Genomic DNA, 13,548 nt, shown 5'->3' with positions numbered 1-13,548 from the left:
TTCTTATTATTCAAAACAGAAGAACAACTGTGAGCAGGGCGGTGGGGTGGGGTGGGGTAGGGAAAGAAAAGCTACAACAATTAGCTATAAGCAGCAGAAGAGGAAGAGTTTGGATTTGATATCCCGCTTTATCACTACCCGAAAGAGTCTCAAAGCGGCTAACATTCTCCTTTCCCTTCCTCCCCCACAACAAACACTCTGTGAGGTGAGTGGGGCTGAGAGACTTCAGAGAAGTGTGACTAGCCCAAGGTCACCCAGCAGCTGCATGTGGAGGAGCGGAGACGCGAACCCGGTTCCCCAGATTACGAGACTACCGCTCTTAACCACTACACCACACTGGCTCTCTATAACGTTCACTGCTCCTGCTCAGGCTGCGCATAAGAAGCATTTTGCTTCCTTGAATTCATTCTGATTATGCAGATGCAATATAACTGATCAAATTCTACAGGACGAGGTATTGGTGTGTGAAAACAGTCCAGGTCCCAGGCATGCACCTCCAGATGGTGGAGATGTCAGGAGCTATCCTGGCGCCCAGGCATATTCACTTGATCGCAAGTGGCCAATAGTCAGGCGCAAAATGCGCCTGGCTAATTTCGAACCCTGCTTATACACCTTGCCGTCAAAAGCCGGTGGCAGTCAAAGCCAGTTCTAGTCGCACAAGCCTCAAGGACCGCAGATCATAACATTTAGTAACATCTGGTACCTCACAAATCAGTGATAATGAAATTTAGCCTCATTAGGGGAATCCAAAAAGCACCTCTTGCAGGGTGCCTACATCTGGGGTAACAGTACTGCTGTGGGATGGTGGTTAGGAGTAAGGGCAGGTCAGTGGAGCAAAGCAGGAAAACAACTTCTTGGTAGTTAATTATAGCACTGGGTAGGAAGAAGCCCTTTATCTCATTTATTTGTGTGTACGCATTATTAGCTTGAATCATGACCTTACACAAAAGTTTTATGGCACAGGATATAAAACAGGTCACGTCCGAGGAAAGTCCATAGCCATTAGTTATGCAACTGACCAGCTATGTGTGTTGTGTGTGTGTACCTATACACACAACACACACCAAATTTTATACAATATGCTTGTTTATACAATATGCTTGTTTAGTGCACCTATTGTCTCCATACGTATGCATACATGCATATGCTTTTTTATTTTTTAAAAAACCACCACGCATAACATAAATGACAATAATTTTTACATTTATATCTAGCCTCCCTCTCGTCATGAGACTCAAGGCAGGGTACGCAGACTAGCCAGGCAGTTTCATGTCCAGGCAGGCACTGACCAAAATCAGACCCACTTAACAGCAGCGAGCCTGCTGTTATCTATCACATACCTCCAGACCGTGCTCTGGGACCTTTGAAAAAACAAAACAAAAACCCCTCCTGCCACCAAAGGCCTTGACCTCAATGCAACTTTTACACAAACAACTTATTTCTCAATCCTTCCTCTCGCTGCCTTCATTTAAACGTGCGCACGCAAAGGGAAATAAGTTTGACAAAGGTTCATTCTAGGTAACGGAGGCTAGAGCTCTAAAAAGCAAAATATATCTATGGAAAGCCACATGTACCAATAATGTGCATCGTCAATCCCCCTTGCCCACTGGCTGCATCACACCTTGCCCGGAGGGGACTGGGTTTGTTTGGGGGTTTTTTTTTGCAGGGGCATGGGTGGACAGAAAGCTGCAGCAGGAAAGGGGTCAGAAAAGCTCAAGTTTCTGCAAAGAGCACCACATACAGCCACCTGGAATCCGGCCATTTTTTTGCGCGTTTCTTCTTTACAGCGTATCTGAAATGGAGTATAGGCAATTCTAAACTTACATGGTGGAACGTCGGTGGTGCTGTGGGTTAAACCACAGAGCCTAGGACTTGCCGATCAGAAGGTCGGCAGTTCGAATCACCCCGTTGTGGGGAGCTCCCGTTGCTCGGTCCCTGCTCCTGCCAACCTAGCAGTTCAAAAGCACGTCAAAGTGCAAGTAGATAAATAGGTACCATACGTTTCAGAATATCTTGCATGCGTGGAAGCATCAGACAATTTTTCCCCAGGCCTGCAATCCACAAAGAGATTGCAAACACCTGTGTTATTAATGTATTGCATTAATGGACTGCCTTTCTGTGCCAAGGTACCCAAGGTGGTTTGCAATTTTAAAGTACAGGCAACGCCCAATTGACGTGCATCCGATTGATGCGTGACTGCGCATGTGTGCACCGCAGTGAACCAGAAGTGGCCGGAAAAGGGGGAACTTTTGGTGTGCTGTAGGGCACTATCCTGCCACCAATATCTCTATCAGGGTTTCCCAAACTTGGGACTCCTGCTGTTTTCGGACTGCAACTCCCACCACCCCTAGCTACCAGGACCAGTGTTCAGGGGTGATGGGAATCGTAGTCCAAAAAGAGCTGGAGACCCAAGTTTGGGAAACTCTTGATCTATAGGAAGCCATTGGGGATGGTCATTAGAAGTCGTGGGGCAAGGTGTCACCAGACTGCTACTGGTGACGGCGTTTAAAGGGGATTAAGACAAATTCATGGAGGAGGGGAGTATACTATTAGTCATAGCAGCTCAATGCAACGTCTGGGTTCAGAGCCAGCACATCACTGAATACTGGTTGCTGAGGGCAAAGGATAAGGATCACTGCCTTCATACATTGGCTTGGGGGTTTCGCAGCAACTCTTGGTTGCTGACAGCTAAGGGGATCTAACCTAGACGGTGATCTGATCTAGCAGGGTATATATATATATTTAAATTAAAATTAAGCGAGTGACCACATGTTCTATTAAACATGTCAACAGCAAACCCTCCAACCTATCATCTCCCATTTGTAAACATCTGTACTAATACCCTTAAGATTGTCTGTAATATAGGCAAGTGACACATAAACTTTGCAGATATTGCCTGAGTAGAGGTGGTACAATGAATCAACTGTGCTGGAACAGAGAAATCAAAGTCCATTGCTCACAGTCATAAATGCGTACTTCCTGCCCTCAAAATGTACATGCAAGTCACTCAATTCTTTTTTGTACCTGGATGTTACAAACCACCCTTTTCCTGTGCATAGTATCAGTTAGCCCTTCAACCATCATCAAAATGCCAATGCGGTCAAAATTTTAGTACTACAAATGATTTCACAGACTACTCATGATGCCATATTGTAGTATATCTACAACAGAGGACGGCTAGAAACAAGGAGATCTAGATGTGCAGGCGAAACACTTGATAATTTTCCAGATCTGCAGGCAGCCCCTTATGTTTCATGGGCTGTGACTCTGGAGAGTTTCCCGACCTTCAGGAGAGGCTTCTGGGGGTTGCAGGAGCTGTTTCCAGAGAAGAGAACTGAAAACTGCTCTGTGTATGTACAGAGTACTATGTGTGATGTTCTAAACCCAAGTCTTTATTAATATTGTTTTGCCTTGAGCTACTTTGTTTTGAAGTAGGGCTACGTATCTAAAATAGAATATGATTTTAAAAAGTAAACTAAAATATAGTTTTTAAAAAGCATCCAGTTTTTTGAAAGCACAGGAACAAACCTTGGAGGTAGCTGCACTTGAACTTTAGATATAGTTCATGCGCCTGTCTAATTTCATTTCTTAATGCGCCTGTCTAGTTTCGAAAACTGTGTTGTAGCCCTCCCACTCAAGATCCCCAGAAGCTGCTATTCAGAAGCACTCTGCTGCCAACAATGGAAGAAATAAAGCCATCATGACCAGTAGCCACTGACAGCTTCATCCTCCATAAATTTCACTAATCCATTTTTAATCCTCCCCGCCCTAAATTAGGATCCTCCAACAACCTACCCTACAAATTCATCAGCACTACAATTAGCACAGTATGCCTGGGATTAAGCAAGCAGATGCAGACTTGTCATTCCTCTCATTAATAAGAACAATTCTCTCCTGAAAATGAGCAGAGTATGGAGTTTTATGCAACCCATCTGGAGAAAGTACATTCATATTTTTAAGAAAGATGTTCTTTATTACAGAGAAGGAAGTAATAATAACAATAGTAATTTATTATTTATACTCCGCCCATCTGGCTGAGTTTCCCCAGCAACTCTGGGCGGCTTCCAATCGAGTGTTAAAAACAATACAGCATTAAATATTAAAAACTTCCCTAAACAGGGCTGCCTTCAGATGTCTTTTAAAGAGAAGATAGGTGCTTATTTCCTTCACATCTGAAGGGAGGGTGTTCCACAGGGCAGGCGCCACTACCGAGAAGGCCCTCTGTCTGGTTCCCTGTAACCTCACTTCTCGCAATGAGGAAACCAATTTAAATTAAACTGATAAGGTGCCGATTGTACAATCCAGATTGATCAATGCCTCCTTGAGCAATTACCCAGCTCATTATTCCTTTTGTAGAGCATGGTTGGGAGGGGAAAAGGGCATGCATATCTCTACTTTCCTCCCCCTTTAATCCACTCTTCTTTTTTGTTTGCTTCCATCTCTATCTATCTATCTATATATATATACACATTTTTAAAATACGGTGCCTGGTTTGTTTAACCAACTTGCTGCTTGAAAGCTGTCACAAGTGTTGCTTTAGTTTTGTTGCTGCTCTTCTGTGTAGAAGCATCCTTTTAAAAGGGTAACTGCAAAACTATGAAAAGGTGCCGATGGCCTTCTCCCCTCCCCTCCCCTTCACCACCATCCCCATCTTGAATGAACCCCCAGGGACATTCCATCACTGCAATAGCTCAGGCACGCAATTTTGTTTTTGCCAGCTCCTGTTCTGTAGTTGAAATGTAAAAAGGCTGCCATCATGGACTTTGGATATCCCAGTGTAACCATCTGGAGTGTGTTCGGTTTCATTTTTTCATAGGACCAATTTGATTTGCAGCTTGGGTTTTTATATGAAACTGCATTGTCATTGTCAACAAACTACCACCTCCAGCTATACACCTATAGCCTAGTCTGAGATCAATCTGTCAGATCATCAACTGAGAAATAAGATTGGCTGCTCTGATATCAGTGTATGTTTTTGAAGGTTGGTAGTTGTAAGATAAAAGGGTCAAAACGGATACCATTTCAAATCTAATCTTCATTTGGCCTGTTATGCCCTTGCTGCAGAAATTGTGGAGTGAAGTGCCTTATGCACTAGTCATCCGAAACCTGTGTAACCAAATTGTCAGTTTGAGCACAGTACTAACTTGTACAGTGGTACCTCAGGTTAAGTATTTAATTCGTTCTAGAGGTCCGTTCTTAACCTGAAACTGTTCTTAACCTGAAGCACCACTTTAGCTAATGGGGGCCTCCTGCTGCCGCTGCGCCGCCGGAGCACGATTTCTGTTCTCATCCTGGGGCAAAGTTCTTAACCTGAAGCACTATTTCTGGGTTAGCGGAGTCTGTAACCTGAAGCATATGTAACCGGAAGCGTATGTAACCTGAGGTACCACTGTATGTCCATTTAAAAGAGAACTGTAGAACTCTGTATACAAAAGAGAAAATGGAAGATGGTCTTGGTTGGAATAACTGAGTTGGCTGTCTTGTGATGAATTTTTAATGTATTCTGTGCCATACTAATGTTTTTAAAAAATGAACTGTTGCTATTGTGAGATGTATTTTAACTGACAAGAAATTTTTCTTCTGAATGGCACTACTTTAGGGACACTAGTATTTGCTTCTATTGTTTGGGCCTTTGTGGATAATGTACAGACTTAAAACAAATTCTTGTTGCTGTTTTGTCCATTTATTTCCCTGCACTTTGTTACATCTGGGATACAGTCTAACTCGTCTGATTTAATACGCATTTCAAAAAATGCCATAACTATTAAACACCTTGTTTACAGACAGATGAAATAAATTTATTCCAACCAGAAAAAAGAAAAAAAGAAGGCAAACCAGGCAAACGCGTCTAGAGAGTTAAGTCCCACAATTCAGACCACCACAGGAAAGGCCCTCTGCTCCAGCAGCACCCACTTAACCTCTGAAGCTAGGGACACATGGAGAAGATCTTAACTTACAGGCAAGTTCATGTGGGAACAGACAATTCTGTCCCAAGTGTAGAAGTAGACCACAACAGATGATCATCTGCAAAATCTAAGGGCTGTGTCACATCTATTCTCAAAGATGGCAAATTCAGCATTTACACCTCCAAAACAGCAGCTTGCCCACTGCTTTGAGGAAAACGGTTTCTTGTGTGAGCTTTTCTGAGGTTGAATTTGCAAATTAGCTGGGACACTGCAGCTCGTGATACTTTGCCAAGATACCCTGTCCGCAGGGTATCTTGACCAAGACAAACGTGGCCGCAAATCCGAAGCAAATCAATAGGCTGAAAGAGGAAATTTAGATAGAAAAATATTATTTTGAATAAATGCAAGCCCAAGCTTTCTTGACTGTGGCTTCTTCAACTTGATGCTTAGGGACATTAGATATATTGATAAAGTGGTGAAGATCACAGACAGGATCTAAAGAACTGTGAAACTAGCTCCATGAGCCAAAGGGACCTTCAGATTCCTTCTTCCCCTGTAGATCTGGTGCTGCATAGTAAGTTTTCTTTTAAAATGAGGGCGCTTCAAAGAAGTTTCCGATATGGCACAGTGGTCCGTTAGTCAAGGGAAACATTTTGCTGGGCTAGATCATGCCCTCTGCATGAAGCTAAGTAGGCCCATGTCTTGAATGCTGTTTCATGTCAATAATTTAGTTGCCGGGTGGCACACTACAAACATATGTGAGAAATGAAATACAAAATAAAAATAAAAGTAGATAAGGAATGTCAGCACGTTCTACTATTGAAACCATGCCAGTATCCTGACCTTCATACAATCCTGGTTTATTTGCATGAGGAAAACATTTTCTACAAACTTAATCCAGTTTAAACCACAACACTTCATTTTGCAACCTTAAACAACCACCGCTCCTATTCCCGGATTTCCACACAGGGCTCAATGATTGTCTTGTTGCAGAAAGGAAGTGACAGAATCCAGCATGCTTTGCTAGCCAAGCATTACTGTGAATGGAGATAGCGACTTCGAGAGACAGCGAATTGAAGATCTGGCCGCAGTGGTCTTTAGTGTTTGCACAGGAACGAAGTTGAAACTGGCACTGGTATAAAATGCGGCACTGTGGAGGCAGCACATTTCAAATTCTACTTCGATGACAGAATTTTACAGCTGACTGACATGGAGAAACACGAAACCTTTTGAATACAGCACAGCATTATTCTAAAGAGCATTTCCATTCAGTTTGCTTCCTGGCTTATATAAAGGAGAAAGGCAGGTGGGGCAGAACAGAAGTCATTTCCTGCCCATGAAGACATGAGAGGAGTAAGGGACATAATATATGGAAAGTCAGGTTTCATAATTAAAAAAGCACAGTGATATAGCCAAATGCCTCCTGGGCATTCAGTGTTATGAACCAGTCCATAAGACTTTTCACAGAAGGATAATAAATTTGGCATCATGCTACTACCACATCCTGTGATGGTATATATGAGCACACTTCAGGAAAACCAGTAACCACCACATAGCACCCTTACGTCGTCACACAATGACACTGTGCAAAAAATAACCCGAGGCATAACCTAGTAATTCAAGAGCCACGTTGCAAGTAATGTCAGCGCAAAACCACATCCCTCATATTGTAGAGTCAGGTGTAAGAATGCAATTTAAAAATAAAACTAAATAAATAGAACAGTAGAGCACACGTAAGAGTGTGTGTGTGCGTGTGTGTGTGTAGAGCTGAGGCAATGGGCAAAGTTGCTAAAATTATTTAGGAAGCTACCAAAAACCGAAGACAGGTTTTGAAGCTCCAATTTTATATCAGATCTGAGTAACTGCTCAGAAGATCCAAATGGAACACAGTGGAACACAATTAATCCATGCAATAAATATTACTGAGGCATGAGTTTATTCACATTAATAAGTATACATCATTTTCCTTTGGCTGGGGAACACAGCCAAAGAGTGGGCATCCAATTAAATCCCTCACTGCATGCTAGCAGGAGAGTTTGCAAGAGGAAATGGATCTCAAGACCCAACAGCAACAACAGGTCCATAGAAAGGAAAATGGTACCATGGTACAGAGGGTGGAGACAGCTCCTGGTGCTGGATTAAGATTACTTTGAAGTGACACGGGATAATCTGAGTCACTTGCACTAGGAGCAGTTAAACTATCAGAGTCACATATACTGCTGCAGATTAAAAACACCATGTTCGCCGCAACCATTGTTTATCGAGCTGCTCCTGACAGGTAGTTCATTCCGAAGATATCTCAGATGGGGCTTCGTTCCTCACGGTGGGTACATTTAATCCGCTTCTGCGAGTTTATCTTTAAAACAAAGTAGTGGGTTATAGTTCCTGCCCTGGAGAGGAATACCAAGGGAGAGGGGAGGGAGCTACTGCACAATATTTCTAGGAAGTGTTCTGTACGCCAGCTGTTCCAAGAGCCCTTGGCAGATAATTGCAGAACGTTGCTACATTAGGTCGGAGGTAAAAACAGCTCTTTCCTTGTATAATTATTGCCTCTTGAACTTTGTATTGAGAAAAGATGGCACTCAAGCAATCAAAGGGGGAAAAATTATTATAGAAGAGAATTCGTCCACCCGGAGTTTTCTAAGCCCACAACTGGAGAATTACATTGGCCCTTGACTTGCCAAACACCAACATGAGATTGTAAATACGATAGGCCATTTAAGGGTTTCTCTTGTTTTCTCAGCCTCCATGATATTAGGACCAATCCTAATAATCTGCTGCGGACGTAGTGTATCTTGATTTCAGTAAGGCTTCTGACAAAAGTCCCCTGTGATCTGTTTGCAGAAAAGCTGACAAAATGTGGGCGGGATGAGGTTAACTGTTAGGTGGATTTGTAGCTGGTTGACTGGCTGAGCTCAAAGAGTGCTTTCAAACGGTTCCTCATCATCCTGGAAAAAAGGACAAGTGGGGTACCGTCGAGTTCTGTTCTGAGTGGGTCTGTTGCTGTTCAACGTCTTTATAAATGACCTGCCTGAAGGATCTGAGGGGATGCTCATCCACTTTGCATATGACCCCAAACTGGGAGGGGTAACTAATGCCGCAGAAGACAGAATTGGGATTCAGGATGGCCTTAACAGATTTGAAAGCTGCACCAAAACTAACAAAATGAATTTCAACAGGGTCTACACTTAGGCAGGAAGAACCAACTGCACAAATATACAATGGGGGGGGACGGACACCTGTCTTGCCAGTAGTACATGTGAAAAGGATCTAGGGGTCTTAGTAGACCACAAGCTTAACATGAGTCAACAGTGTGATGCCGCAGCAAAAATGGCTAACCTTCTGTATGTGAAGCGGTTGCTATACCACTGAGCTAAGATCCTTCCATGTGACATTAATTTTATGCAAGTTCCTTACTGTCTCAGGTCTTGGTTGTATTCAAACCAATGGCTATCTGCCTGCCTTCTGAAAAGCACAATAGGAGACCAACAAGCTGCACTAGTAGAATCATAGAATCATAGAGTTGGAAGAGACCACAAGGGCCATCGAGTCCAACCCCCTGCCAAGCAGGAAACACCATCAGAGCACTCCTGACATATGGTTGTCAAGCCTCTGCTTAAAGACCTCCAAAGAAGGAGACGCCACCACACTCCTTGGCAGCAAATTCCACTGTCGAACAGCTCTAACTGTCAGGAAGTTCTTCCTAATGTTTAGGTGGAATCTTCTTTCTTGTAGTTTGGATCCATTGCTCCGTGTCCGCTTCTCTGGAGCAGCAGAAAACAATACATTCAGGCTGTATTGTACATTCAGGCTGCTTACATGAACTGCCACAGACCCACCTGGGTTGGATCCCCAAGCTGCTAGAGTGGCAAGCAAGAAAATAAAATAAATGCCCAAGGTATTATTTTTACTTGCAGAGGCATGAAAGCTACAACTGAAGCTATATAGCACTGTGTGGAATCTGCAGCCCTCCTTTTAATGAGCCGTTCAGTCTCAAATCCTCATACTAGTCCATTATCTACATTTGCTTCCTATTGTCAAGAGTATACTAAATCCCGATTCAGATGGAACAGAGAAACAGACCTGGGTGTCATCTACATATCGATCACACCGAAACTCCTGAGGGCAGCGCCCAGTATGGGGAACATGACGACACTCTGACAAACAACACACCACAGTTTCCATGGCGCGGAACAGTGGCCTTCCATAATCACTTTCTGGAAGCTGTCCTGGAGACAGGAAAAGAATAGCTGAAGTACTGTGCCCACTCCCCTGAGGTGCTCCAGAAGGATACTGTGGTCAACAGTATAGAAAGCTGCTGAAAGTTCAAGCAAAACAACGAGGGTCACACTTACCACCGTATCTCTCCCAGCTGATGGCGTCAACTAGGGCAAAGAAGGCTTTATCAGTGTTATGGCTAGGCCTGAAGCCAGAGCAACATGAACCCAAGTACCGTATTTTTTGCTCTATAAGACTCACTTTTTCCCTCCTAAAAAGTAAGGGGAAATGGGTGTGCGTCTTATGGAGCGAATGCAGGCTGCGCAGCTATCCCAGAAGCCAGAACAGCAAGAGGGATTGCTGCTTTCACTGTGCAGCGATCCCTCTTGCTGTTCTGGCTTCTGAGATTCAGAATATTTTTTTTCTTGTTTTCCTCCTCCAAAAACTAGGTGCGTCTTGTGGTCTGGTACGTCTTATAGAGCGAAAAATATGGTACTTGGTTACCCAAGTAATCAATTTCTTCCAAGAATGCTGGAAGCTGGAGCCTGCCACTCTCTCAAGCACCTTGCCCCTAAGGGGCACAGGGAGGTCTTCTTGAGGAGTGGGCACGCCACTGCTTCCTTCAAGGCAGATGGAACTTCTCCCTCCTCCAGTGAAGCAATAATCAGTCCTTGGCAGCGCTTCAAGCAGCTTGTCCACATCCTCAGGCCACAATAATCCAGACTGCTCCAATATAGATGGAACCCTAGTAGGGTACAGTACCCAGCCTAAACTCCACCAGGGAATGATCCATTCATCACAACGAACTCACAAATGAGCCCCCGATTTGCTCTGTGCCCCTCCAAAAAAAGGTCAAGCGTATGTCAGGCAGGGCTGGAGGATACCTGGTTTTCAACATCTCAATATACTGATATATCACAATATCTAAAATAAGGGTGGGGCTATGCAGAGGCACTGGTTGGCTTCACGGTTTCCCCACATTGTGATTGTTGCACAGCACAATTAAGATAAGTGATATGATGCCAGGTCTAAAATTGTGAAACCAATATTACAATATGGACTTGAAACAGATTTTGGATGAGATATTACCCAGCCCTAATTTCAGGCCACATGTGTTGTGCCATTGATGGTGAAATTGCAGCTGCAAGGCTCCAATCTGGAACTTGTTCCAAATTTGGATCGGGAGCCCATGCCTGCTTTCTGCTGAAAATCACTCCTCCCATTCTGGTTGCTCTTTGCCTGCAGAGATGTTGATTATAGTAAGCATCACTGTTAGGCAGACATAGGCAAACTCAGCCCTCCAGATGTTTTTTGACTACAACTCCCAGTGGTCAGGGATGATGAGAATTGTAGTCCCAAAACACCTGGAGTGCCGAGTTTGCCTATGCCTGCTTTTAGGGGTATAGAATCATAGAATCATAGAGTTGGAAGAGACCACAAGGGCCATCGAGTCCAACCCCCTGCCAAGCAGGAAACACCATCAGAGCACTCCTGACATATGGTTGTCAAGCCTCTGCTTAAAGACCTCCAAAGAAGGAGACTCCACCACACTCCTTGGCAGCAAATTCCACTGTCGAACAGCTCTTACTGTCAGGAAGTTCTTCCTAATGTTTAGGTGGAATCTTCTTTCTTGTAGTTTGGATCCATTGCTCCGTGTCCGCTTCTCTGGAGCAGAAGAAAACAACCTTTCTCCCTCCTCTATGTGACATCCTTTTATATATTTGAACATGGCTATCATATCACCCCTTAAGCTCCTCTTCTCCAGGCTAAACATGCCCAGCTCCCTTAGCCGTTCCTCATAAGGCATCGTTTCCAGGCCTTTGACCATGTTGGTTGCCCTCCTCTGGACACGTTCCAGTTTGTCAGTGTCCTTCTTGAACTGTGGTGCCCAGAACTGGACACAGTACTCCAGGTGAGGTCTGACCAGAGCAGAATACAGTGGCACTATTACTTCCCTTGATCTAGATGCTATACTCCTATTGATGCAGCCCAGAATTGCATTGGCTTTTTTAGCTGCCACGTCACACTGTTGGCTCATGTCAAGTTTGTGGTCAACCAAGACTCCTAGATCCTTTTCACATGTCTCAAGCCAGGTGTCACCCATCTTGTATTTGTGCCTCTCATTTTTTTTGCCCAAGTGCAATACTTAAAAGCAGGTAGAAAGCTGGCAGGAGGGAGTGGTCTTTAGCAGGAAACAGGCACCTGACTATGGTTAACAATTCATCCATTAACGCTTTTTTCTCCAAAGCAGAAGCAGCCAAATTAAAGATTTCTGTTAGACCCTTACCAAAAGAGCCATTGAGAGGAGCATGTACAGTTTAAAATCCTCATAGCACTGTGATTCTACATGCAATTTTGACATGCATTATTCTTGATCTACTACAATGCTGGGCATAACGAAACTGCTGAAGAAACACATAATGGGGGGCAGAGGTTACATGACTGGCTCATTCTGTAGAATGTGACTAAGTACAGCAATAGAAATTAATACCATGCAAATCAGTCATGTGACATCAAATATCACACAGGTATCTCACTGATTTCATTTCCCAGAACAAGAGACGTGACTGTCTTATTGGGCATGTCCAACAGGGCAAGGTAGTTCAAACTAGTTTTTTGAACTGGTGTGGCACAGTGGCAAAGCGACTATATATATATAAAAAATAAGAGCAGCACAACAGCATCCTCCCCACTTGGGCTTCCCAGCAACGGATATCCAGGGGCATATCACATATATACAGTGGTGCCTCGCAAGACGAAAAGAATCCGTTCTGCGAGTCTCTTCGTCTAGCGGTTTTTTCGTCTTGCGAAGCAACCCCATTAGCGGATTAGCGCTATTAGCGGCTATTAATGGCTTAAGGGATTAGCGGATTAGCTGCTAAAAGGCTATTAGCAGCTTAGTGCCTTAGAAAAAGAGGGTGGGGAGCGAAAAAAAATCTCAGGAACTCGCAAGACATTTTCGTCTTGTGAAGCAAGCCCATAGAGAAATTCGTCCTGCGAAGCACCTCCAAAACGGAAAACCCTTTCGTCTAGCGGGTTTTCCGTCTTGCGAGGCATTCGTCTTGCGGGGCACCACTGTATTGGCATCATATAGATATAATGGTTAATAGCCACTGACAGCTTAATCCTCCATGAATTCACCTGATCGCTTTTAAAGCCATCCATATTGATAGTCATTACTACATATTTTGGTAATGAATTTCATATTTTAGGTACGAGCTGTGTGAAGTGCTTCTTTATCTCTCTCCAAAGTCTTCCCAGATTCAGCTTGTTATGACTTGAACAGGACTCTACCACTTCACAGAAACTACTGCACATTTGCATAGCTAAGCAGGGTCTTGTATGGCTTCAAATTGGATGGGGGACCATGTGTTGAGATTGCTGTATTGCAGGGAGTTGGACTAAATGACCGTCAGGATCCCTT

General features: G+C 43.8%; 1 protein-coding gene and 1 long non-coding RNA gene across 2 annotated transcripts in view; both read right to left on the bottom strand.

Annotated features, from left to right (window-relative positions):
- The window catches only part of ABHD5 (abhydrolase domain containing 5, lysophosphatidic acid acyltransferase), a 29,929-nt gene that overhangs the window by 13,272 nt on the left and 3,109 nt on the right, over positions 1-13,548 (bottom strand). The gene's annotated exons all lie outside the window — the stretch shown is intronic.
- Positions 5,391-10,353, bottom strand: LOC310660538. Its single transcript, XR_014503492.1, has 2 exons — positions 9,990-10,353; positions 5,391-8,262 (listed from the first exon to the last, which is right to left on the bottom strand). It is a non-coding gene; the product is annotated as an uncharacterized lncRNA (long non-coding RNA).

Source organism: Podarcis tiliguerta (genome assembly GCF_965153285.1).
Source record: "Podarcis tiliguerta genome assembly, chromosome: 12".
NCBI classification, from domain to species: domain Eukaryota; kingdom Metazoa; phylum Chordata; class Lepidosauria; order Squamata; family Lacertidae; genus Podarcis; species Podarcis tiliguerta.
This window is presented reverse-complemented; position numbering and strand designations above follow the sequence as displayed.